The sequence below is a fragment of the Marmota flaviventris genome, chromosome 18 (assembly GCF_047511675.1).
Source record: "Marmota flaviventris isolate mMarFla1 chromosome 18, mMarFla1.hap1, whole genome shotgun sequence".
NCBI classification, from domain to species: Eukaryota; Metazoa; Chordata; class Mammalia; order Rodentia; family Sciuridae; genus Marmota; species Marmota flaviventris.
The window spans coordinates 20,765,187-20,789,896 of record NC_092515.1 but is presented as its reverse complement, the minus strand read 5'-3'; the positions used below and the strand labels follow the sequence as shown (position 1 = coordinate 20,789,896).

Genomic DNA, 24,710 nt, shown 5'->3' with positions numbered 1-24,710 from the left:
TTGCTCTTATAACAACTCCCTAGAACAAACTCAGGGTCCTGCAAAAACTACCTCAATTCCTTCCAAGGGCAGTACCCTAAGGATTTCCCATTAGCTTCACCTTTTAGAGGTTCAAGGTCTCTTACATCTCACACCGAGGGTCAAGCTCCAACATAGGAACCCTTGGGGGATACACTCAAGCCACTTCTAAACCATAATGACCACTTGACATAGATGCATAAAATGAAGGAATGACTTCTTCAATCTCCTAAGTAGCTGCCTAGACATCTCAGATGGATCCAAACCCCAGCCAGTCCCAGAACACAGAATGTATTGGGGTATAATGAAAGTCCTTCCTGGGCCTGTTCTCTAAGTGTGACTGGCATTTTCAAAAGTGCTACTTCGTGAGGAAGGACCCTTAAGATAGAAGGATGCAGAACCCACTGCTGAGGAAGAAGGCCGAAAGCACCCAAGCTGGTGGTCTCCTTGCATTTGGAGTCACCCTGAGCTGTCTCCACACCCAAAACCCCATGTTCAAGAATGCATTCTTGTCAGACACGGTGGCACTTGTCTGTAATCCTAGTGACTCGGGAGGCTGAGGCAGGAGGATTGCAAGTTTGAGGCCAGCCACAGCAACTTAGTGAGACCCTGTCTCAAAATAAAAAATAAAAAGGACTGGGGATGTGGCTAGTGGTTAAGCATCTCTGGGTTCAATGTCCAGTACCAAAAATAAATAAATAAATATATAAAATTAAAAAAGAATACATGTCATATCATGCCCCTTTTCTCTTTCACAAATAAGACTGAAACCTTTGCTTGCAGCTCCAGTGGAGGACGCAGCTGGATTGTGAAGGGAGGGGGCTCTCATTCAAACCACTCTAAAGCTGCAAAGAAACACAGAGGAGCAGGCAGAGAACTGCAAGTGAGGGGCAGATGGAGAGACCTGTGTCTCAGTTGTCTCCAAAGTCGTCCTTTGATGATAAAGTCTTTCTCTGAGTTGGAAGCCAAACTGCTGCAGCTGCTTCCCTACCTACACCACCACACCCCCACCCTGCCAAGGAGAAGCACATGCAGGACAGCAGTCCATCTCAAGAGCTGAGTGCACAAACGGCTTTTCAGACTGCTGGATGAATTAGAGAACTTGGCTGAGCAGAACCAAAGGGGACTTTTAGGTAAAGGCTCCTGAGCAATAAAACCTCTAAGAGCTCAAACCTCTAAGAGCTCCCTGCAAAGTTGCCAACACCTCGGGAAGGTCGAGTGATGAGAAAGAACAATGATCCGGCCTAATATGTGCATCTGGGCATGGACCCTCTCCATCTCTGTTGCATCTGATCTTCTGAATGGCCCTAAGAGGTAGAGAAAATCATCTCCACTCTGCAGACATGGAGAGTGGTGTTCTGATGAGTTACACAGGACCCTGTTCTACCCCAAGGCCCATGTCCTGGGTCTGAATGTGAGGGGCCCACACAGCAGGGGCATGGGAGTGGGCACTGTGCTGATACTGAGTGGGCTGAAGGGCAGAGCCTTTGAGGACCCCCCAGTGATGGCCACACCTGCCCCTCCAGGAGAGCCCACAGCTCACCACTATCTGTGGATGATGGACGTGTCTAAGGCGTGAAGAACCCACCATGTCAATCAGAAGGTCGGGAGGCAGTAGCTCCCTCGTTAATATTTATTATCATCATTAACTAAACTTAACCACTAGGTAAAAAAAAAATTAATGTTTCATATAAATATAAGAGAGTAAGCTAGGGCATAATGGAATTCATTCAAGTGGGGCCCACCTCCATCACAGTGTGACGAACCTCTCCCAAAGGTGAAGAGGTGGTAAGGCTCTGTGCTCTCAGGCCATGGGGGCTGCAGGTGGGCAGGCATGGTGGCAGGAAAGGGAGCACTAGGGGTGGGATGAAAGGAAATGAAGGTATGGCTGTGCTCTGCTCCCAGAAGCAACTTCAAAGTGAATTGCCCTGTGGGTATTAGCATTTTCTGGACTAAAATGGAGGTTCTGAAGTTAAAACCCACCATTTTCAAGTGCTCAAAACTCCTGGGAAGGTTTCTCAGCTCCCCACAGCTGTACCTTCCCCTGTCTGCTTAGTAAAGATGGCCCAGGAAGGTGCTCTCCTAGTAAAGTGTGGCCATGCTCCCTGCCACAAGGGGGCGCTAGCTGCAGTGGAAGGAGAGGCAGGGGCCAGAGGGAGGGAAGGGGGAAAACCAGGAGTTAAAGGGGGCTTGAGGGCTTAGGTGCCCCTCACTGTCCAGCAGATTGAGAAGGACCAGGAGAGGGCGGAGGGACAGCAGCAGAGAGAGGACAAAGAGAAAAGGAAAGGAAAGAAGAAGGGAGAAGGGTCCTTTAGGAATGGTAGGGTAGAAGGTGGGCAGAGAGAGAAAGAAAACATTTGACAGACAGGAATGAAAGAAATCATGTAAGTGGAAAGGACTGTAACTGGAGAGGGCCTGGGGCTCGGAAACTGGTGGAGATGCGGCCATGGGGGCAACCACCAAAAGTGGCCAGGGACGAGGTCTCAGGAGAGCCACTGTGGGTCACTTCCAAGACTGGAGACTTCAGGCCTTTTCTCTACCTCTCACGTACTCAGATTGTTAAATGACACTGTGGTTTTTCTTCTTTTTAAAGAAAAATTTAACCAGCAGAGGGGATGGTCAATGGGGAAGTTAACTACTCATCCAAGCCTGGGGGACAGAGTGAGCAGGAAGCAGTTTGGAGACAATCCTGTTCTGCCTCAGAGATGATCTGGGGCTGTCCTGAGCCAAGAGGACATTCTGGAATCCTGCAGGGCCAGGGGAACCCGTGCTGGCCTCAGCAAACCTCCAGGAGTTCCTGTCAAGCCCTCAACCATGCCTGATCACGTGGGAGAAATGGAACTGTCCAGAAGATGCCAGGGATATGCCCCAAATTGGACAGATTGGGTCCTGACCCGGGTCTCCAGGGCTCATGCACAGCAATCTCTGCAGACCCTTCTCCTGATCTCCCCTCCTGGCCAGATCTATTCCTCCTGTATCATGAATCAGATTCAAAGTCAACACCTAAGGTCCCAAGTCCCCTGCACTGTTGTAGAGTGTGTCTGAACAAGAACAAATGTCAAGATCCTCAGGTGGAGTCTTGACCACTTCTGATGCCCTGCCTGCACCCCTGGCACCTGGGCCCACAACACAGGAGATCCCCCCAAAATTAGAGCAGGAGCAGATGGGAAGCAACAGTGGCCCACCACCACGGACAGTCATCTATGAGAGCAGCAGCCTGAACTCTGCAGAGGACCTGCCACTGCTGCTGGCATTTCTGCACTGCATTTTCTTCTGTGAAACTATGCAAGGTCATGGACAGTAAAGCCCTGGCTCTTCATTTCTGCTATGTCCCTAACTGGGCACGTGGTAGTGATGACTGGGATCAGGTATGTGAGCTTCTGTTTCTTCTCCCATGACCTGGAAAGAGGGAGGGTGGCGTATCGACCACACCTACCTCCCAGTATTCCTGAACAACTTCCAAGTTGGAGGGACTTTGCCAATAGAGGTGCACCAACAGCACAGGGGCTTGTATAACAGTGTAGGGGCCGGGCCACTACCCCGCATCCAGAAGGCAGAGTCCGGGGACTGCCCCCGGCCCCTTGAAAGGCCTTGAGTGGGCATCTCCCAGATGCTCCATGCTGATCTCACTGCCTCACAGGGAAGGCCTTGCTGGGGGGAAGCCTCCCCATTGGGGTTTGTACCCGGGCTTCCTTCTTTTTGTGGCCTTGAGATGTTCCTGACACGTGCTGCCCCACAGGCCCCAGCCCTGTCCACAGGACTTCTAGGAAGGAAGCAAACAAGGACTTGGACCAAGCCCGGCTCCACCCACAGCTCTACTGCTTGGAGCTGACCCAAGAGTTTCCCCAGGTCTGGGGTCAGAGCCAGGTGCTTGCTAGAGAGGCCAACTCAGACACCCAGACCCAGTGGCTGCCTGTGTCCCTGCAGCCCCAGCCTCCAGCCAGGCCACTTTCTTTGGCTGAGCCCAGCCCCCATGTCAGGTTAGCTTGTGCCCTGAGTCACCTTGCTCTCTGTGTGGGAGAAAGAGTTCAAAGATCCCTGAAAATTTCACCTAAATCTCACCTTTCTCTAAACACACCTGGAAAAATCCAGAGAAACTGATCCATTGGACACAGAAGTTCTGCTGATAAATGCCCGCTACACCCTCCTCCAGGTCATTTTTACATAGGGTGTGGCTGCAGAAGCATGCTGCACATCTCACTGTGATCCTTTACGGGGAGGCCATTTGGTGCCTCTGCTGTGTCTGTTGCAACCTGAATTGGGGCCGAGAGTTCTCCCTAGATGTCCTGAGGTCCCATAGTATGGAAGCTCAGAGGCAGCCACCCACTGCTCAGACCTGGCCAGAAGCCCTGGAGGTGTGAGGGGGTCATGAGATGGGGCTCGGAGCTGGGTCAGCACTGACTGAACACATTTGCACACTCTGGGCAGTTCTTCAAGGGCCCCAGGAAGAAGAAAAACCAAGACAGAGTGACACCCTCAGGGCTGCTCAGAGAGAGAGGGCTCAAAGCAGCAGTGCTAGGGTGGGATTCCCTTTTTGTGCCAGGACTGAGGTGGTGGCTGAAGCAGTGGCTGAGAAGTGGAGATGGACCTAACTAAACACACCCCCACCAGGGGGATCAGATGATATGCTGTACCTCTGCCTGGCTATTACATAGGCACCAGAAAGAAAAAAATAACAAGGTTCTAGAGAAGGCGAGTTTATGCCTGGTGCCCAGCAGGTCAGTGCAGCCCCAAACACAGGTCTCCATCCATCCACCTGGCCACCTGGAGTCACATAAAGATATCTCCCCAACTGTCTCGGATGATGGAGGTCACAACCTCTAGGGGACAAAGAGGGAATGGCCTTCTGGGGTGGTTCTAGTGACCTTCCAAGCAGTCCTGCTCAGCATGGGCCTCCCAGGAAAAATATCTGAAGGTCTGAAGCCAGACCAGAAGGGCTGCTGGGGAAGGGCCTGGTTGGCTCTGCAGGGAAGGACATGTGGCTGAAGCTATAATGGTCAGGACTTCTCCAGAAGGCTGGCCGCGTTAGGATGACAACCTCCTCTAGATTGATTGTTCTTCCCACTAGCAAGGTCAGGAATATTAATTTTGTACACGTTAATTTGATGTAATGTGCGAGATGAATGCTTGTTCAGTTGGGTATCACTGTGTTAATAAAGCTGCGATGCCTTCATGCCAAGAAAAGCATGGCATTAGCTGATTGGTGAATGAAGTCAGTGTGAAGAAGGCCACATTACTCTTTGGCAGAGCCAGGGTGGCCAGTGGTTGTTCAGGCCGTGCTGGGCTGCTGCTGCTGCTGCTGCGTGTCAGGGGACTGACAAAGGACACCTCGCAGTTGTTGGAAGCCCCAGCCTGTTCCAGACCCTCAGCATCCAGAACAAGTCCTGTTCCTCCAGGTGTGACAGAAAACAGGAGGCCGGGCGCCTCAGAAGCCATGCCTGGGGCTCCCACCACTGGCTTAAGGAAGACACTGCCTCATGCTGTTTCCTTTGGATTCCTGTTGCTGTGAGAGTCCTGTTCTGCCATCTCAGAAGCCACTCACCAGAGCAGCTCAGGAAAAGAGGCCTGAAAGGTGGGAGGCTCACCATAATCAGAGAGGAAAGGCAGCTTCCCCATTCCTAAAGTGACTCTCCTCAAAATGCTCTGGATAGGGCAGTTCAGGCACCAACCAGTGCAAAGAAAAATAACCCAGAACACACAGCACAAAAGCAACTGCCTTGGACAGTTCTTCAAATAATACATAGGAAATAAATACTCAGCTCTGGGACCATCTGAATCGCCTCTGTCCTTGGCTTCAAGCACATACCAACCAACTGGGCACCTGATCAACAGTGGAAGTCCACCACAGCCAGTTCTGAACTCATGTCCTGTGTCCCACAGGAGGGTGTCACTGTTGAAGTCACCCCAATCCACTGTGGAATGGACAAGGCAGCGTCATGATGCAGGTAGGCTGGCAGTGGGGGAGGGTCTGGGTTGCCACCTGTCAGTTAGCCTGTAGCCAGTGATGGTCCATCAGGTGAAGCAAGGTTCCTGGAGTCAGGATAAGTTCTGGCAAGCGCAGTGACAGAGTAAAGCTTGCCGTGAGTGCCATATCCCTATTCCTCTTTCTGAGCTCAATGGATTTCCAAGTTCTCTTTCCCGTCTTGAGTGAAGAATCCAGGCTCTATCTCCTTCCCTATATCCTTTTTCTTTTTTATTCTATAAAAGGCATAGGGTAAATCCTAACACATAGTGAATCCAACTTCATCCAAAGAATTTTCTCCTTGGAAGAACAGGAGTTGGGTAAATTATCAGGAGGAGAGGATGGGCTTGGCTTTTTAAAACTGCACACATGAGCAGTGGCCAGTTTTTCTAATGGCTCTGTGCTTATACATCTTTAGCTCTGGAGCATGACAGAGTGATCGTCATGAAGTAGCTCATGGTCTCCAATAAGGCAGTGAATGAGACCAAGAGGAACTCTTGCTGGCCTGCACACTCAGAGATCTCAAAACCCAGGGAAGCCTCAGTTGAGTACCGGACAATGAGTTGAGGCAGTTTGTGGGCAGCCTCTTCCAAGTGGCTATATAACTCAAGTTCCCACTGGGAGTGGCTTGTCTCCATCATGCCTTAACAGCTATATTCAGAAAGAAGGTGGATGGATGGCTTACATGAAAGAGGAATGAAGATTTATATGAAAAAGGAAGCAATTGATTCACCCAACCCATTTACCTATCTATCCATCTACACATGTGTGTATCCATCCATTCATCCATCTACCCACCTACTCATTGATTCATCTAGCCACCAAGCCATCCATTCACCCCCCTATCCATCCATCCATCCATCCATTCATCATGTATTAGACAAAATTACATATTCTGGATGCTTTAAAATTAGAAATAAGAAGTTATCAAAATAAATGGGTCAGAGTCATAGGTTTTACTTTAATGTAGTTGAATGACCTTGGTTACACAGAGCACAAAGAAATAAGAGGATCATGTCTTAGCACAAATGTCTCAGTTTGACTTTCAAAATCCAAAATAATCAAGCCCCATGTTCCCTTCCACTTTTTATCTTCCACTTCCTGCCTCCACACATACATGTGTTCCTGATAATGCTCCTAGTTCTTGGCTTTGATTTATCCTGTTTCCTCCACATTAGACACAATGCTCATCTTTTCATATCCCCCTCCCTCTCCTCCACTGTCCTGCTCATTCCTCTGCCCCCAGGAAGTCCTTTCTCTCATAGTGACTTCTTTAATATCAGGGCTGGTACAGGAATGGAAAATCCTCTCTAAGCTCTAAATTCAAGAAAAATATTATTATTGGCATTATTTATTTCTGTCTTGTTTTTGCCATTAATCTTTTGCAATTTTTAGAATTATTAACCATGTGCACAAATTGTCTCCCCTGCCCATTACAGGCAATCCTCACTCCTGCAGCCTTCCCGTGGCCTGCCATACCAGCTACCCTCAGTAACTTCTGGCTGAATTCACGTCGTCTGGCTGGGGTGCTTAGTCTAAGAACCACCGCATTCCAAGGGTCACCTCAAGTGGAAGTTTCCACCAGCTTCCTTGACAGGTCTAAATGCTGGGTAAAGGAGCCGGGAGTGTCCTCTGACCTCCTGAGCATCTCTTCTTGGGGTCTCACTCCATTTCACTCAGAGAGAGCCATGGCTGCAAGTGTAACTCAGGAGAACCCACAAAGGTCCCTCTCCTGTAACCTGAAGAAAGACCTGAAGAGGAAATGCTCAGAGACCCTAGAGAAGCTAAGTCCTGCCCTGTCTGCGTGGAGCACCAGCATAGAGGTGACTACGGTGAAGCCATTTTCCTATAGCCTATAGCACTGCCAGCACTGAGCCAGGACTCAGCTAGTCTTGGCCTAGCACTCAGACCTGACCTAGCACTGACACAGCACTCAGCCAGACTTTACCCAGTACTCAGTCAGCCCTGGCCTAGCACTCACCCATCCCTGACACAGTACTAAGTTAGTCCTTGCTCTGTACTTAGCACTTAGCCAGACCTTACCCAGTACTCACCTAGCATGCAAGTCCAGACCCAGACCTCACTGAGCACTTAGCCAATACTCACATGGCAATGTCTGAGCACTCAGTCAGTACTAATCAGCATTTAGTCCCCAAGCCCTGACCCAGTATCTAGCACTAACCTAGAACTTATCAAGCATTCACAAAACACCCAGCAATCATGTAGTATTTAGCACTAAGTAATGACCCACTACTCAGTCACCACTCACTGAGCACCCAGCCAGCACTCACATACATGTAATCACCATTTGAATGGATAGTGATGAAATCTTCCTAACCTGTTTGAAGGAACAAAGGTGATGATTCAAAGGTTTGAACTGTTTATAATTGACTGACATATATATGCCTGCAGGTTTCACCAAATCCTAGCTGGCATTATATATTTTCTTTATAATACAAATTAGTATTGACTTGTTTAGTCTGAGTTTGTGTTTCTTATATTAGATTCAGGAACCCTCCATTCCTCACCTTCCATGGGTGCGGGGGCGGCGGGGGTGGGGGTGGAGAGAAGAAACCTACCAAAACAATATAAGTATCTTTGGCACCAGCTGGATCATGCATTACTAGCCATAAACTATTCTTAGAGGATAATTCAGAAGAATATATGAAAATTGGAAATACTGATATATGGGACTCAGTTAGAAATCTAAACTACAGATATGTTCATACATGGGCCATAAAACCCCTTAGAATATTTAACATTTCTTAGAATATAGAGTGGATAAAGAAAATAATACCAGGGCTGGGATTATGGTACAGTGGTAGAGGGCTTGCCTAGAATGTGTGAGACACTGGGTTCGATTCTCAGTACCACATTAAATAAATAAATAAATGTATAAACAAATAAATAAATAGATGAACAAATAAAGTCATAAAAATTTAAAAAAAACTAATACCATATTATAGCAATTGATAAGAATAAAACAGCAATACCAGTTTTAGTGGAGACAGGAAACAACTGGAACGGCATGGCTGAAGCAGTACAAACTCTTACTAGCATTTTGAAAATCTGTGTGGCACCATCTACTAAAGCTACACATACATACACTCAGTGACGCAGCAATTCTGCCCCTGGATGCATACCCAGCAGATGTGCATACGTAGATCACCTGTCCAATGTTATCTTTTGGCACACAATTCATCATAGCAAGGAAACTAGAAACAATTCCAAAGTCCATCAATAGAAGAGATAAATCTTTCATGACATACTCACATAATGGAATATCATACAGTGGTGAAAATGAAATATTATAGGGAAAAACACAGAAGAATCCCACAAACTAAGTGAAAGCCACCAGACACAGAAAAGAGAGAGAGAGAGAGGGGGGGGGGAATACATTGTTTGAATCCATTTAAATAAAAATTCTAACTCTGGCAAAACTAATATCTAGTATTAGAAGTCAAGAGTACAATGGCTTTGGGAGGTAATGACCAGGAAGGGGCTTAGGAATACCTGGGGCACTAAATGATCTATTTCTGGGTCTGGAGTCTGGTGACATAACTTGTGGGGAAATATGTATGCTCGTATTTTGGATGTTATATTGCAAAATAACATTTACTAAGTAAGATAATGCTCTAAGTCCCGTGTGGTTAGCTCTCTAAGTCAAGTGGGGGTCACCAAGTCTCAGAAGTCTCTGTTTTCTAGGGTATGTGTGGTTGCTGGTGGATGCTCAGAGAAAGGATCCTGGCCTGGCTATTAACAGGTTCCGTGGGTGTGGGTGCCGTACGGGTGCAGGAGGGCCATGTCATTGCTAGGGACCGAGATGGCAGGATGGGGAGAAGGGGTTCTCTTCTGCACTGCCTCATGTTTCCCAAGCACACATTCATGGAGCACTGTGAAGTTTAACAAATATTATAAAGGCAACTTATTCATGACCAGGACCTCCTCTTATATGTCAGGCTTTGAACTGGGCAGCAGAAAAGACTCAGGACAACTTGCCCATCTCCACAGAGTGTACACTTGAAGACTGTGTGGCATGAGTGAGTGGCTCCCTGCACTGGGGACTCGGCAGCCTCAGAAGCTGGCTCTGAAGGATGTCCAAATGTCCCCTGGTACTTCTAGACCCTCTGCTTTAGATTCCTTTGGGTCCTGACATTCTGGGCGATATTGTCACCCACACTGACAATGGATTGTGAGAAAAGAGAGACACAAGGAACCGCTGTGCTGAAACTATTGACCTCAGCAGAAGGAAGAGGCAGGAGCTACCAGTCTGGAAAGTTTCTGGGTGAGACCAAAACATGCACATTGTGGCTCCCCCAACCACTGGGTGGGTGGGTGGGGGGGTGTTGGTTGGTTCTTCCTGTGGGAACCAGCAGGTCTTAGGTGTCTCGGATTCAGACCTGGTTTCTTTGGGATACCACCGGGGTGAGCCCACCCTTCACTGGGCACAGTCCTTGGTTCCTCTCAGAGCCTCCATCGCAATATCATTTGGATCATCTCTCTGACTCTCCCAAGACCCTGAGGTGGACTCGGCAGGGGCAGGTGTCTGAGGGACAGGTGGAGAAATGGCCCGGTGAGATGTATAGCATAAACTCTCTGGTTTCCACTCCTCTCCTGTTAGCAGATTAACTGGATAATCAGGGAGCACAGAAACTACACAGAGGGGGTTCACTCTGCCTGCCTGCCTTGTTCCTGCCCTTTCTAAAACTGACAGAAAATTCTGAGGTTGGATTTTCTGATTTTGATACAGCTGTTCCAGAAACACCCAGGCTTGCAGAGGACCCTCCAAACAAACCAGCACCAGGCGCAATGGCACCCACCTGTAATACCAGCGACTCTGGGGGCAGGAGGTTTGCAAGTTTGAGGCCAGCCTGGGTAACTTGGTAAGATCTTGTCTCAAAATAAAAAAAAATATATATATATAAAGTGCTTTACCACTGAGCCTCATCCTTAGCTGGGTACAACCCCCAGCACAGAAAAAAATAGAAAAAGAAAAACAAAAATCAGCATCCATGCCCCCAGCCCAGCTTGCACGTGCTTCCCTGCCCGTTCCCTGACCCAAGGCACCCCGACAGCCATAGCAACTTCATCCCTAAAACACGGCGAAGAAACCTACAGCCTCATCAGCAGACATCTGAGACAGGGTCAGGCCACCGTGACTGGCACTGGGACAGTTAGGTGGAGCTCCCTGTGGCTTCCTCCTCAATAACCTGACATTCCTCGGGAGATACACAGGGACTTGGGGAGCTCAGCAGGTCCCAACTTCCCTGGCAGTTTCCACGTACCCAGAGAAGGTCACTCTGGGAATTTGCTCATGTGACCAGGAGCATTTCACCTCCCCAAACCCCGCCAGGGGCCTGTCTGCGCTGCACTTCATTATTGTCTCCACCCTAGCTAGTCCTCGAATCTGTGCCCACAGCCCTCCTGGGATTCTGCAGCTAGTGTGACCCCTTCTTTCCACAGTAGAAAGGGGTCTCCACAGCCCCCAGCCCAGGCAGGGCCCTGGGCATTTGGTAAAGTGCAGGGCCTGGGCAGGTACCTGCTGGGCATTCGATAAAGTTCTTTCAAATCTGGCCAAACTTCCCCCAATAAAAGACGTCACCAACAGGGAGGGCTGACTTCGTGCTTGTCCCCGTCGTCACATTTTGTTTCCTTGAGACCAAGCATCATTTCCATGAAGACTCTGAAGCCCAGAACTCATTAGCCAGGCACAGGGGCATCCCATTCACCGGCAGCCGCTCCAGCTCATAAGGGCCCTGGCCCACGTGGGGATGCTTGGTACTTCCGCGGGCACTTGCTGTGCATGGCCTCATCCCAGCTGCACAGCGACCCCGGAGGAGGGCGAGCCCACCTGGATGCTCCATGTCATGCATAAGACTGAGGCCAGCGGCTGATGATTCAGGGAGACACAGAACCAGGCGCGGCCGTCACAGGCTGGGGCTTTCCCTGCCGTGTCCCCCTACTCCTCACCTGAGTGCACGTTTACATGTACTGCGTATGGAGGAAGAAATGCAGAAGGTTCCCTAATGCTTTAAGCACAGTGCACAACCACGGGGACGCTCTCAAGACCACGGGGAGACAGGCTGCAGTTCTGCCATGCCACTTGGGTAGAGTATGGCTCTGGGAGTCTGCCCCTCAAGCCTCAGTCCCCCACTGGCAAAACGAGGTGATTCAGCCTACCTTGGAGGACCGTAAGCAGACACCAAATATGACACACTAATGGCACAGCTGGCAAAGCAGCAAATACCACACAGCAGCCTGCCCAAAGCTCCCTGTGGGTCCCACTCCTGAGTCAGGTTTTTCTCTCCTTCTGGGTGGAGACAGTAAGGAGTTTAGCCTGAAAATACAAAAGGACAGGATGCTTTCTGAATTAAGCAAAACCTGGAAATCTGTGAACCCCATCTGTGAAAGGGCTACGGGGTAGGGGAAGAGGAGGGAGTGGGCATGTGGGGCAGTGTCCTGACCACCGTGAAAAAGTACACCTGTGCTCAAAAGGCTCCTGTGTCCACATCCCGCAAGAGAGCTCTGGCACTGCACCACGGCCCTAAGACTCCTACTGAACAAAGTCACCAGAAAGACCAACAATGGAAACTACTTTCTGTGTCTCTCACCCATTCCAGCCCAGGGACCCCACTTCAGGTCGGCCCTTTCTGGTGGCTGCCTCTCAGAGAGGACAGTGTGAACGGTTTATAGTCGCCACTGCGAACACAGAATGTCACGCAAGCAAAGACACTTGTCAAATGCCTTTCCCTTACAAGCACCCTCATCATGACCTGTGTTAATGAAGTTAATTGAATTTAAGATCAATAATGGTTAATTATTGCAATTTGACATTCAGAGATAAATGGCTTTAAGACAGAGAAGTGTACGCGCACGAGAGAGAGTGTGTGTGTGAGTGTGTGAATTCTCTCCAAAGAAGGTGAACGCATTACAAGCCTAAGAGGGATCCCACAAGCCTTCCATTGATTCTGGTACAATCTGATCGACTTCATCCTCTGATGAATGTGGGCTTTTCAGAGCTACAAGTAAATGTTCTACAAGACTACTCTAACCCTTGTCACTGGCCAAATCTATATGTGCTGTACACCAGAAATCTATTGAGATAGATTAAAGAACTGCTGTAGAAACAAGAGTGGCTTCAATAAAGGTGAAGGTTTATTATATTGACTATTAATGTAACTTAACTGTATGCAGTTATGAATGCTTATGGATCAGAGCAGTTTAATTTGGGCCAGTTGGATATGATTATAATTGAACACCAATTTTTTTTTTTTATATCACCAAAGATGAACTCAATTCGAAATGAAAAAAAAAGAAAAGAAAGAAAGAAAAACCAACCAAGCTCAGAAAGGAAGTTACAACTTGATTCTCAGACAGTGGAGGCCCCTGTGCGGCTGGCCCCAGGGGCGCTGGCCCTGCCTCTGTGGGGCTGGCACTCACCATTCAGCCTCTCGTCCCCAGCCCCCCCACCCCAGCCCACAGTCAGGCCTGCTAAATGGCTCATCTGATTTCATCCCAGTTGGTGAAAAGTTTACTTTTCAGTAGGGTTTCTTGGTAGGAAGACATGTCCCCAAATATGCCTGTAATGACACTCCTACATGCACCCTGAAACCAGTTAAATGACCACTTACAAGATTCATAATGACAAAGTAAATGTTGGCAGGGAAGGAAGTCCTACTGATTGCAGAGTACTGACAATAAAATGCGGCTGAGGAGTTCTGTCAAAATGTAAGATTATGCAAAAACACCGTTGAGAACACTGCTAATCATCTGCTTGTGTCAATTACTTGAAGGGTCTCTGACAGCATATTTACATTAAACACATTTCAGGAGCAAAATCCTTAATGCTATATCAGAATATTTTTCATTACCATTAGTGAATCTTTAAAAATCGTTCTTTTCCCCCTCGGCTACAATAGGAGCCAAGGCGAGACAAGGAAGGCCGGGTGGGGAGTCTGTGGGGGTGCAATGGATTGTGGGGGGAAATCAGCTCAGCCTGCTGCAAAGCAGAGGGTGAGGCAGACTCAGATGTGAGCCATCCCCGTCACACTTACTCCAAGGGCAGACAACAGGGCCCTCTTTCGTTCCCAAAAGCCTGTATGTCAGATGACAAGCAGCACTCACTCTACTCCTAGCTGTGGTGGCCAACCCCATGTCTAACATCACCTTATTTAGAAAGGCGACAGGCACAGGGGCAATTACTGGAATTAAGACTTAGATGGCATCTATCGGGACTTCACACAGTTCCACCACCTCGTCCTGGTCCTGCAGTCTTGTGAACAATCGGGATGACATGGAAGTAACCCAAAAGAATGGGTTGGAGTGATACAGACACGTGAGATGTGTCCAACAGGAAGGCACTGGCCTGAGGCTGAGCATCGTCACAGATTGGGGACACCCTAGTGAAGAGTGTTATGAGGTTCACCAGATGGGTATCCTTGGAAGGTGACGGAACTTCAGGTTGGAAGGATTCCAGAGGGCTTGGGAAAATACGCCTGAGCACCCTCAGGAAGTTATACCCGAGACAGCCTAGGGCTTTGCTAACAATCCAAATGACTGTGGTGACAATGGCATCCAGGATGCTGTGAGTTCTTATTTTTTAGTCCTTTATTAAACATTTTACACATGCTGCCTTCTGTTCTCCTCCTACCACCCCATGAGGTGGTTTAACTGCTCCACTACTTCACAAAGGCATGGTGACCCACTCAGACGCCAAGCAGATGGAGTCAAAGTCAGGACCTGAGCTCAGGTATCTGGGGCTTTGCTATGCACCACACCAGGGATGTCTACTTAAAGTGACTGCGGGTCAGCCCTCCAAGGTCCCAGCCCTGTAAGCACCTGAAGACATTTCTCACATTCAGAGAAGCAGGTAAGAGGCCCATTGAAGCTTGGTAAGCCTTGACATCACCTTAATCTGGTGAAGTGTGTCTGTGCCACTCAGATGATGGATCCACGGGGCCGGGTTATGCTGGATCATCACTCGAAGGGCATCCTGAGGCTCTGGGATGCCTAGGAGTGGCCCCTCTGGACCCAAGTTGCTGCCCACACTCTCCAAGGGCCTAGAGGCCTGAGGCCCTTTGTGATCATTGCCTCAGAAAGCAGAAGGCTGTGCTGGCATCCAGGAAGAAAGATGGCCCATGGTATAAATGAAACACAAGACTGCAAAACCACATCCAACCTGCTCAATAAGAAATGCACGGGACATGCAGAGAATCAAAAAGAACTCACACCCATTCAAACAGCACTCTAAGGGATTCGATATTTGTGGTCATTTTCGAAATCAGTGTATGCTATGTGGAAATTTAAAGTTAAATGCATTCCTTTTAAAAGAGTCTATATTGTGAATGTTTTATTAAGTCAAATGTTTCCTCCCCATTCCCAAACATTTCCCTAACTGACCTTTATAGCTGTGTGGTTTTATTTTATGTTATTCTATTGTTTAGGGAATAATGTCAAGGAAAGAAGTCTGTCCATGATCAGTACAGAAACATTTTCTTTTCTGAACATTTTCAATCTACAGTTGATTGAACCTGCAGATGTTGAATCCAAGGCTATGAAGAGCCAACTATATGTAAATATAAGTAAATAAACATATATACATACTGCATATATACAGATTTTTTTCTTTTTTCATCAGAGTATGCAGGTGAAAAAAATGCACAGATATCACATTCGCCCTCTGGTTGCACATCCACATCTGAAGTGAGATCTACATTGGGGAAAGCAAAGGTCAAAACAGAAGTATCCAGAAGCCAAAGGTTCTAGTTCAATAATGCCCAAATTGGGGTAGATTCTGGGTACCCCATTTCTTGCTTGATGGAAACAAGATGCATGGATAAATTATATGGCTGAGTTCACTTTCACTTAAAAAATGTAAATATTAAGTATTCATATAAATATATACACACATTATATACATAAAGACATAGACACACATTTATCCACACCTGCACACAAAACTCTATATGAATGTGATTGCTCTACAAAGTTATCCTGTAAATACATTGTAATAAATATCTGCAAATAAACTTACACCAAATGAATGAATTTATCAGACAAGAGCAAGTTATCCAAATGGGCAGGGTCTGCTATTGAATCATCAAGATTCCTGACACTCGATCACCCACTCCAGGGAATTGCCCCTCAACTCTCCGGGAAGAGACCAAGGCTAGTATGGCTGCTGAGCTGCAAATCTTGTAAACTGATCTCTGCCAGTATTGAGGAGCATGCTCAGGTTTTTACCTGGACACCGGTCATGCTGCCACACGGAAGTAGCCAGTATCCTTTCTTCAGAGGACAGCACAGGTCTGGCTCAACAGAGGTACTTGGTCCATATGGGAGCACGTGGGCTCAGAGCAAGGCCCAGACTCATCAACCGAGGGCTCTGTTCATAATGGCATGAGCCACATGACTTTACTTTCATCAGGTCCAAGTGGTACTCCAACCCATCATTGCAGGGTCGCTGAGTGGACTGAATCAGCGTCCCTCCTGTTATCCTTTAAATATAACAAACAACTGCAAACAAACTCAACGCCAAGCTTACACTGGTGCGGCTGTTCCTCCATCCCTGCCTGCCTTCCTTTTAGGCCAGCACTTCTTACCCTGCAAGATCCCTAAGCCTCATAGGCCAGATTGCTTAGAAACCTCAAAGCCCACTATTGAATGTGGGCATCATCCAAGGGATGGACTAGAGTCCCCTGGTTCAATCATGATTGGACTAATTGTTGGTCTGTGCCAGCAAAGGCAAACAGATTTCAGAAAGACCTATCTTATTGTGAAGGTAGAGACATACAAAATGATAAGGACAGATAACATTGAATGGGTCCTCTACTAAGGCCAGCTGCTGTTCCAGGCCCTTCCACACATTAACCCACAACACTCCCTATAGGATTTCACAAAGTGCACACTCTTATCATCTGCATTTCACAGATGGGGACTCTGAAAAACTGGTTCATGGGGACAGAGCTAACCATGCAGGGCCAGGACTCTGGAATCATCTTTCTGGATGCAGCTTCTAAGCCTCTCTCTCTCTCCCCCCCACCTACCCCCCCACCTTCCTGGTAGATCTGTACCCCATGTGCATCTCTGCTGTTTACAGAAAGAATCCCCCTCCCCCAAACTGTCAAACTGGGACCATAACCAAAAAAAATTAATCTCAAGTTTTTAAAATATCAAAACCTTAAAACGTATAATTAAATTAATCATCATAAATTACTTTTTAGCACTGAGAGTTGGATTTATAATATCATTTTCAAACCTCTCTGTGAGATTTAAATATTTTATAGCATATGTGAGTTAGAGGGAAATGTGTCTAAGGGCTTAAATATCGCTGCAGAGCAGCAGACTTTGACAAAAACTGTAGCACAACTGTTTCTAAGGTAGTTTGTAAAAATTATTTATTTCCATACCAGTTAATTATGATGGGAGTCTTTGTTGAATGCACAAGCATTAAAAAAGTGCTGATATTTTATGCATCTTTAACTGGAGCGCGATTCCCCGCAGCGCACTGGTAACTCCTTGACATTTAGCATTCACTCACAGCAACTGTAATAAGGGGTTTGATTGCTTCCTTTGCAGATGCAGTAATTTAATAACTGTGATCAGTTGCATAAATTTACTATACAACCATCTTAAGTTAGCCACATTAAAATTAAGCAAAATTGTAATCTGTTGACAGATTATTGCTACTGAACAATTCTACTAAAAGCATTTCAGATTAGCAAGTGCCACAAGCATTTTTGTTTTATAAGCTTGTAAAAAAAAAAAATACAGCAGCTTCCTCCTTCTGCACCCCAATCTTCTGTCACCCCCGCACACACCCAAATGCACACACATCGTACATCTATTAAATGATTTCATGAAATTCTATGCTTTCTGCTAACACCGTCTGAACTGTGGATTTCAATATTGCAAATGTTTTGTGTGGTGAATTGTGCTACCTGGAAGGAAGAAAGAAAAAAAAAAGAAAAAAGCAGCATGTCAGTTTCCTCTTTCTTTCTTCCCAGTAATTTCCTTTATGCAACTTCGCTTCCCATGGCTTTAAAGGGATAGGAAACCTCCTAGCATGGAGATCTCATGAAAAAAAATGATCACGTTCCCCAGAGCAAAGGGAAAGCGCTAATTTCATACCTTAGCTGGAGAAAGGTAAGAGGTACCCAACCCCCTGTGAGGGAGGTCCCTGCAACAGGCATCCTTAATTAAGGAGAACACTCGGAAGCCTTCTCCTCAGTTGCTAAAGAACCCCTCTCTGAATCTGTGGGTAAAAAGAGAAGAAGGCACAAACACCATGAGCCCCTTTTACCTACATACAGCATAGGGATGAAGAAAACTGCGCCTTTGCCCACTCTGCTCCGAGCGCCCTGAGACCTGCCTTCCTGCTCTGTGCCCTGTTAATTGACTTTTCAGAGCAATGTTTAGCCAAGCAGGCAAGTCAGGAATAACTGTTTCTGATACTTCCCAGCAAATATCTTTAACCATCTGTTTACACTTGCCAAATATGCTTCCAAGTTTCCAATTTTATCAGTATATAAAAAGAATATCTGTTTTTAAAAAAAAATTGTAAATATCTTGTGATGCATCTTTACATAATTCAAGAGAAATTTTTTAAAAATCTCACTTGAAAGCCAGCATGATCACAGATTTGTTTAAACTTTCATTTACATAGAGGTTTGGGGTGGGAGCCACAAAACTGGGTAGGCACTTTTTTGGAACGGCCAAATGTCAAAGGTGAGTGCCTTCCCCGTGCAGTGACTGAAAATCTGGTGGGCTCACTCTTGGGGCAGCCCTGCATCTGCAGCCAGTCACTTCAGATGGAGTTGGGGGGTCTCTCCCAGACAGGTGAAGCATCGGGGCTGGGCTGCAAGCTTCCTTCGGAGCAAAGACCACTGCTGAGCTTGACAAATTGGATGGGACTTCACTACCAAATTTCCTGCCAAGAGGCCTAACAGTCAAATGTCTATCTTCTTCTCATCACCAAGGAATGATGCTATGACTTTGACAAAGTGTCTCCGTTACTTAAAGATAGAGTTAATGCAAAGTGATCGAGAAACGTGAGGTCTGTAAAACTTTTAAGAGCCAAGTGGAAGCGACTTCCATCATTGGCTCTTTTATCCTGAGAAGGAATGTGTGTGTGTTTGGGGGTGGGGGGTGGGGGGGTGCATATACACGCAGGCGGGTATATGTGTATGTAAAACCTGAATTAGCATTAAGCTGCAAAGAACCTGGGTTTCCACTGCAGCCACTCTTACCTGTAATTCTTTATAATAAATTGGAGATACCCTGGGCTAGGTTTGTTTGCTTCTAATTATAACTAATTATGCTTCTAAATATGTTCTTTAGGGTTACCTTGTGTATAAAAATGGAGGGAGGAAAGAAAGAAAATGCATCGGGATTATTAAAAGAAAGAGAAACATACTAATTAGCTAACTAGTATACTCATTTCAATGTTTAATAATATTTTTTAACATTCCAGCATACGCTGCAGAATAAAAAATTACTCACAGCACCACCTGTGCGTCCCCTGGGACATGAGGATTTAGAGTTGTCTGCTGCAGTCTTGGAGTCCTCGTTTCTAAATATTTCTTTGATATTTCTTTGTATTCCACCCATCCCACCCCCACAAATTAAAAGCCAAAAAAAAAAAAAAGATAGTAAATTTTGTTCCCCACCAAAGCCTTTTAAATAACATCTCTACAAAGCCCAACTTAATTACATAACTCAAGTGCTTGAGGAAAAAAAAATTACATCTATTCCCATAATTTTGGAAGCTGCTTCTACCGTTTCTGTATGTGCAGACTGCACTGCTCTATGAAATGCCAAGTGCCTGCCCTATTCCCTCAGCCTGGGTAGGAAAGGGTGCCATTGTCCTCCTGCACTTTCCCCATCTGCTTGGTCCTCCCCCTTCTGTGTTCTGGGAAGGTTCTGGGCTTTGTGTGACCGGTGATAGGACCAAATGCATGTGGCTGAGGAGACTGGAGAAGACAGGGTGATGCAAGGGTGCAGAGAAACACGGCGATGGGCACCGGAGGCTTGATCCACCCTCTCACCTGTAAACAGAACACCTGAGCAGAGATCAGAGCCGGGTGGTGCTTATCCAGACTAGACAATTAAAACCAGGAAATGAATGACCAAAGCCAAGGGTGTCCCCCAAGCCTCTGGGGCTTGCCTACCTTTAACTCCACTTCTGACTGTGGGTCAGTCGTACACAAACAAAGCCTTAACAGAAATGTTACTGAGGAAATAATAGCCATTTCCAATGATAATACACAATTTTAGCACTGACGCTTGGCTGATTTAGGTGTTCGGCCAACGTGTCAAGCAGCCTGCCTTCCTTAGGCGGGCCTTTAATGGGTAACTGGCAGGCTCTGGCAGCCTTATTTCTGTTTTAGATTTGGTTTGTCATTGGGTATCCATTACCTGCCATTCATCTTTGATCTCTTTGGACAGGCCTGATCAAAAGATGTCATTTGACCTACTCCACTTGGCAGAAACTTGTATGACTCTCATAAAGGGGCCACCCCAGCTATAAATAAAATGACATTATTATTTTTCTGTCCTATCATGTAGAAGAGACAATTATGATAATGCAGTGTCTGTCATCGGGAGCCCAGCAAATTGCTAGCTCTCACGCAACTGTTTAGCTTTCTTATTTGTTTTTTGTCTGTTTTCCTCCATTTCAAGTTGAAAATAAAGCAGAATTGAAATCCCTAATACTCTGCCTCCCACTCCAACAGTCTCAGGGCTTCTTCCCATGGCACTGACATGCAGGTGTGGCTAGCAGCTTGCGTTTGTCAATGGTGGGCTGCGGCTGCGTTGGCAAGGAAAGCCAACAATGGCATCGAGTCTGTCCTTCATTTAGTGTTTTGAAAACAAGCTAATCTCTGAAATTAGAACTGAGAGATATGACTGCAAATAGATAAAAATCATGGCCAGGGTTTATTGTGTCCTTAATCAAGTCATAATAAGGAAAAATGCATCGGAATGTTCACAACAGGCAAAATAAAGACAGCCAAGGTGTTCTCACCAGGGAATCCACGGCCTTGGGGCGCACTGATCAAGTGTTTCTACCTTCTCCAGTGCAGACCCACAATACAAGCTCTGTTTTTATGACACCGGCTCTCAGTGCTTTCTGGAAATGGTCATGGGTACTTGCAGATCTGCTTCTTTTCTCTGGCTGGCTTAGGGCTCCACAGGGACACCCGGGTAATGAAAAGAGATAACTAACCCAGTAGTCATTCTCTGCTGGTCAGACTGTATGAACCAGATGCAGCGAGTTCTCCACCCACTAAGTGCCAGGAACCTGCCCTGCTCCATGGTCTCCTCCCCGTCAATGTTCTTGTTTGGGAAGGGAGAACCAGAGACACAGCATCGAAGACCTGTGCTGGAATTCCAGCTGGGTCGGCTCAGTTCAGATCTTTCTAGAGGTAAGGAGGGAGCAGGAATCTTATAGATAGGCACTGAGTCCAACACCCATCCATCAGAGGAGAGAATGAGGGAAGGAATGCCCATAGGTAACATTCACTAATGGAGGGCTGAGATCAGATTCTAAATCTCCTAACTCCCAGATCAGGGACCGTCCCCATGACAGGTCCCCTGTCTGCCATTTTCTCCAAGGCTAGCCCAAGAACTTACTTTTCAATAAAATATGAATAACTATGGAGCTGTTCCTCCACAGGGCTGCTGCTGATCTTGGGTATCAAGGGCCAGTTCCCGCTTTGCCCAACGTGAAGATGCACAGGATGTGTTACTACTGATTATCTCTGGCAGATACCATGTTAGTGAGCACCCCTCCCCCCATACAGTGCTCTGGGTTCAGGACTTTGGTTTCTGAAGGTCTCTCAGTGCAATCATTTATCCACTCTGGTGACAGGATATGGGGGATCCCCCAGGGACAGTGAGGCAAGCAGGCAGGTGATAAAAGAACAGAAAGATGAAAGGAAGGGAAGAAGCTGATTCTAATTCTTTACCTGAAGGAGGAAGTGGTCGATAGATGGATGAAGACTGGTGGAGCCATATTTTCTGCAAGAAGGTAGCAGAAATACTTTGCAAGTACGGGAGCCCAAGAGGGGCAACTCAGTTCCCTGATGGAGCAGGGATGCAACAGAGACTCTCTGGCTTCTGTATGTGGCACTCATTTTATAGAAGAACACATCTGAAGGGCTTCTCAGCTTTGAGACCATCAAGTCAACAAGAGTAAACATTTAGATTAGTAGGGGGGTCAAGAAGGATCTGAAAACAGGCCCCAAACTGGGAAATCTGGTAGGAAAATAAAAGTATAGAAAACCTGGCACTTCTCAGCCATGCAGACGTAGCTTCTCTTGTAAAGCATTAGATAATGTGGCCCCAAAGAACAACAGTTACCCTATTGTTCTCTAGAACTTAGCTTTTTTCTAACTTCCTGGGATGAGCAAGATATCCCTTACTATCATGTCCCCATCCTTCTTAGCATCCACCTCAGTCATGGTACCCACAGCAGATTTACCTGTGTCTGTCTGTCACATTTGCCACCCCTACCCCCTCGAGGACTGACTTGGTATCCCCAGCATGCCAGCACTGGCCTGAGCAGGTGCTCAACACACATCTACTCAGATTATTTCAACACATACTCCAGGGCCCTCAGAGGAATTTGTGATTATAGGAAAATGCATACAAGTATGTTTTCCTTCCTTGAGCTTAAGCAACATCTCCTTCCCCAGTCCTAGAACTCTAGGTTCCATTCATCATGCTGTCACATCACACAGTTTGCTGAGCCTCTACTAAGTGCCCCAGTCTTCTCATGTCTTTCCTCCACCCTGGTCCCAGATAATGAGTCTCTCTTTCCTCCAAGCTGCCTCTCCGGTGCCAATGGATCAAAACTGAAGACTGAGAGTTGAGTGAACCCAGCAGAATGACAGGCAGAGCAGAAGAGAGAGAGATTATAGTCTTCCTTTAAGCAAATGCAAGCTTCTAGATAATTGCGGGCATTCCACACACATTTTCTTTTTGGTATAACACCAACCCCAAGAACTAGCATCCAGGGTGGTCTGCAAACATCTGCTGTGTGGATGAATGAATGAACTCAGGAGCAAGAGGCTCGGAGCCAGGAAGAGAATGAAAACAGGCAAAGGGCTGGGCGAGGCGGTGGCTCTTTGTGGTGCATCTGGCATGACGAGGACAGACACCAGAATCCCTCAGGCCTCGGGTTTGTCTTCTGCTCCGTCCTGAGCAGCTGGGGAACCAGGGCAAGTTACCGCAACTCTCTAAGTTTCTGATCCTTTGTCTTTAAAACAAGAATAGAAGTACCCTCTTCTGAGAATTGCTGTTGATGGAATTATGAACATAAAGCACTTAGCACAGTGCCTGGTATGGGGCAAGCATTCAATAAAGAAGTTATTTCTGGTTACAGAAATTATGATGTTCCTTCAGCTAGGATGATCCCTGCAAGGGCAGGATCTCCACAGTGACAGGATCAGTCCCCCCACTGGGTCCCACCCTTGCAGCGGGAAGAATCATTAAATGTCCAGGAAACTCTTGCCTGAGCAGTCAGCTCAGCCTCCTGAGCCCAAGAAGGAGGGTGATCGCCTCCACAACGTGGTGGCTAAAAAATCCTTCTACCAGCCCAAATTCTCTCCTCATCACAGGTGAAGAACTTCACCCACCACAAGACAAGAAGACTCTGAGCTAAGCTGTGTTCTGCTTTGGCTACTTAGAAAGAGCCGAGCAACCTTGAGTACACTGGGATAGGAGTTGGAGAATGAGGGGTGGTGAGGGTCATGCATTCATCCACCTAACATTCTACTTGTAGATTTACTTGTCACTTCATTCCCAACTCCCAGGACAGATCAAGAGCATGAGGAGAAAGTGGAAGGGGCGGGGACATGGACAGAGACCCAAAAGGTGCTCCAGGACTGTGCTGGCTCTGACCTGCCTTCCCACCATGAATCTCCTTTGGGGCCAGAGGCAAGAGCTAAGGATAAGAGTCTGGTCTTCAGCCTCTGATCTGTACAGGTTTGTTCCTTGGAGGAAAAGGCCCTGGTCCTATAGAAGCCTCCAGCCCATGAGGCATGGGATGGAGGAGAGGGGCGGTGGGGCTCATTTCTGTGAATGTCACACAGGCACCACATCAATGCTCAGAGCTCCATGGGGCTGAATATGAAGACTTGAACATGGGAATCCTGTTTAAAGACTGAGAGGGGTCTGGGCACAGATACCCTCACCTGGCTTCCCCTCAGCCTTCCAGCCTCAGTTTCCCAATCTACAGAATGGGAGTGGTGACAACTTTTCCCAGAGCTGCTCTGACAGGGGTACTAGAGAAGAAGGTGTTTCTTGTGGTGCTCTGTGCTGTGCACACCACTCCACAGGGGAGGACAACTTCCTCCCAATGCAGCTGGACATGATAAACCAGCGACCCCAGCTTAGGTCAGAGAAACAAGCTCAGAGCCACCAAAGAATCACCTAGAGCTGTGTTGAACCTAAGATCGTAAATGAATAAAATTAAAATTCAGTTCCTCAGTCGTACTCACATTTCAAGAGCCATGGTGGTGGCTCCTGTGTGGAGCCACCACCATGCAATAAAACTTTTCCACGAGGGCAGAAGGTTCCACTGGGTGGATTAGAGGGGACCTAAGTGCTTCCTGAATCCTCTGGGTCCCTAATGCCTCCCCCGCTCCTCTTCAGGAGATACTTTCCTATAAGAATAGCTCTTAACCCTTTGGGGGTTAAGGACCCCTTTGAGAAGCTAAAGGAAGTTAAC

General features: G+C 47.1%; 1 protein-coding gene across 3 annotated transcripts in view; it reads right to left on the bottom strand.

The window, feature by feature from the left end:
* Positions 1–24,710, bottom strand: part of Tshz3 (teashirt zinc finger homeobox 3) — a 70,917-nt gene that overhangs the window by 9,756 nt on the left and 36,451 nt on the right. The window lies entirely within an intron of this gene.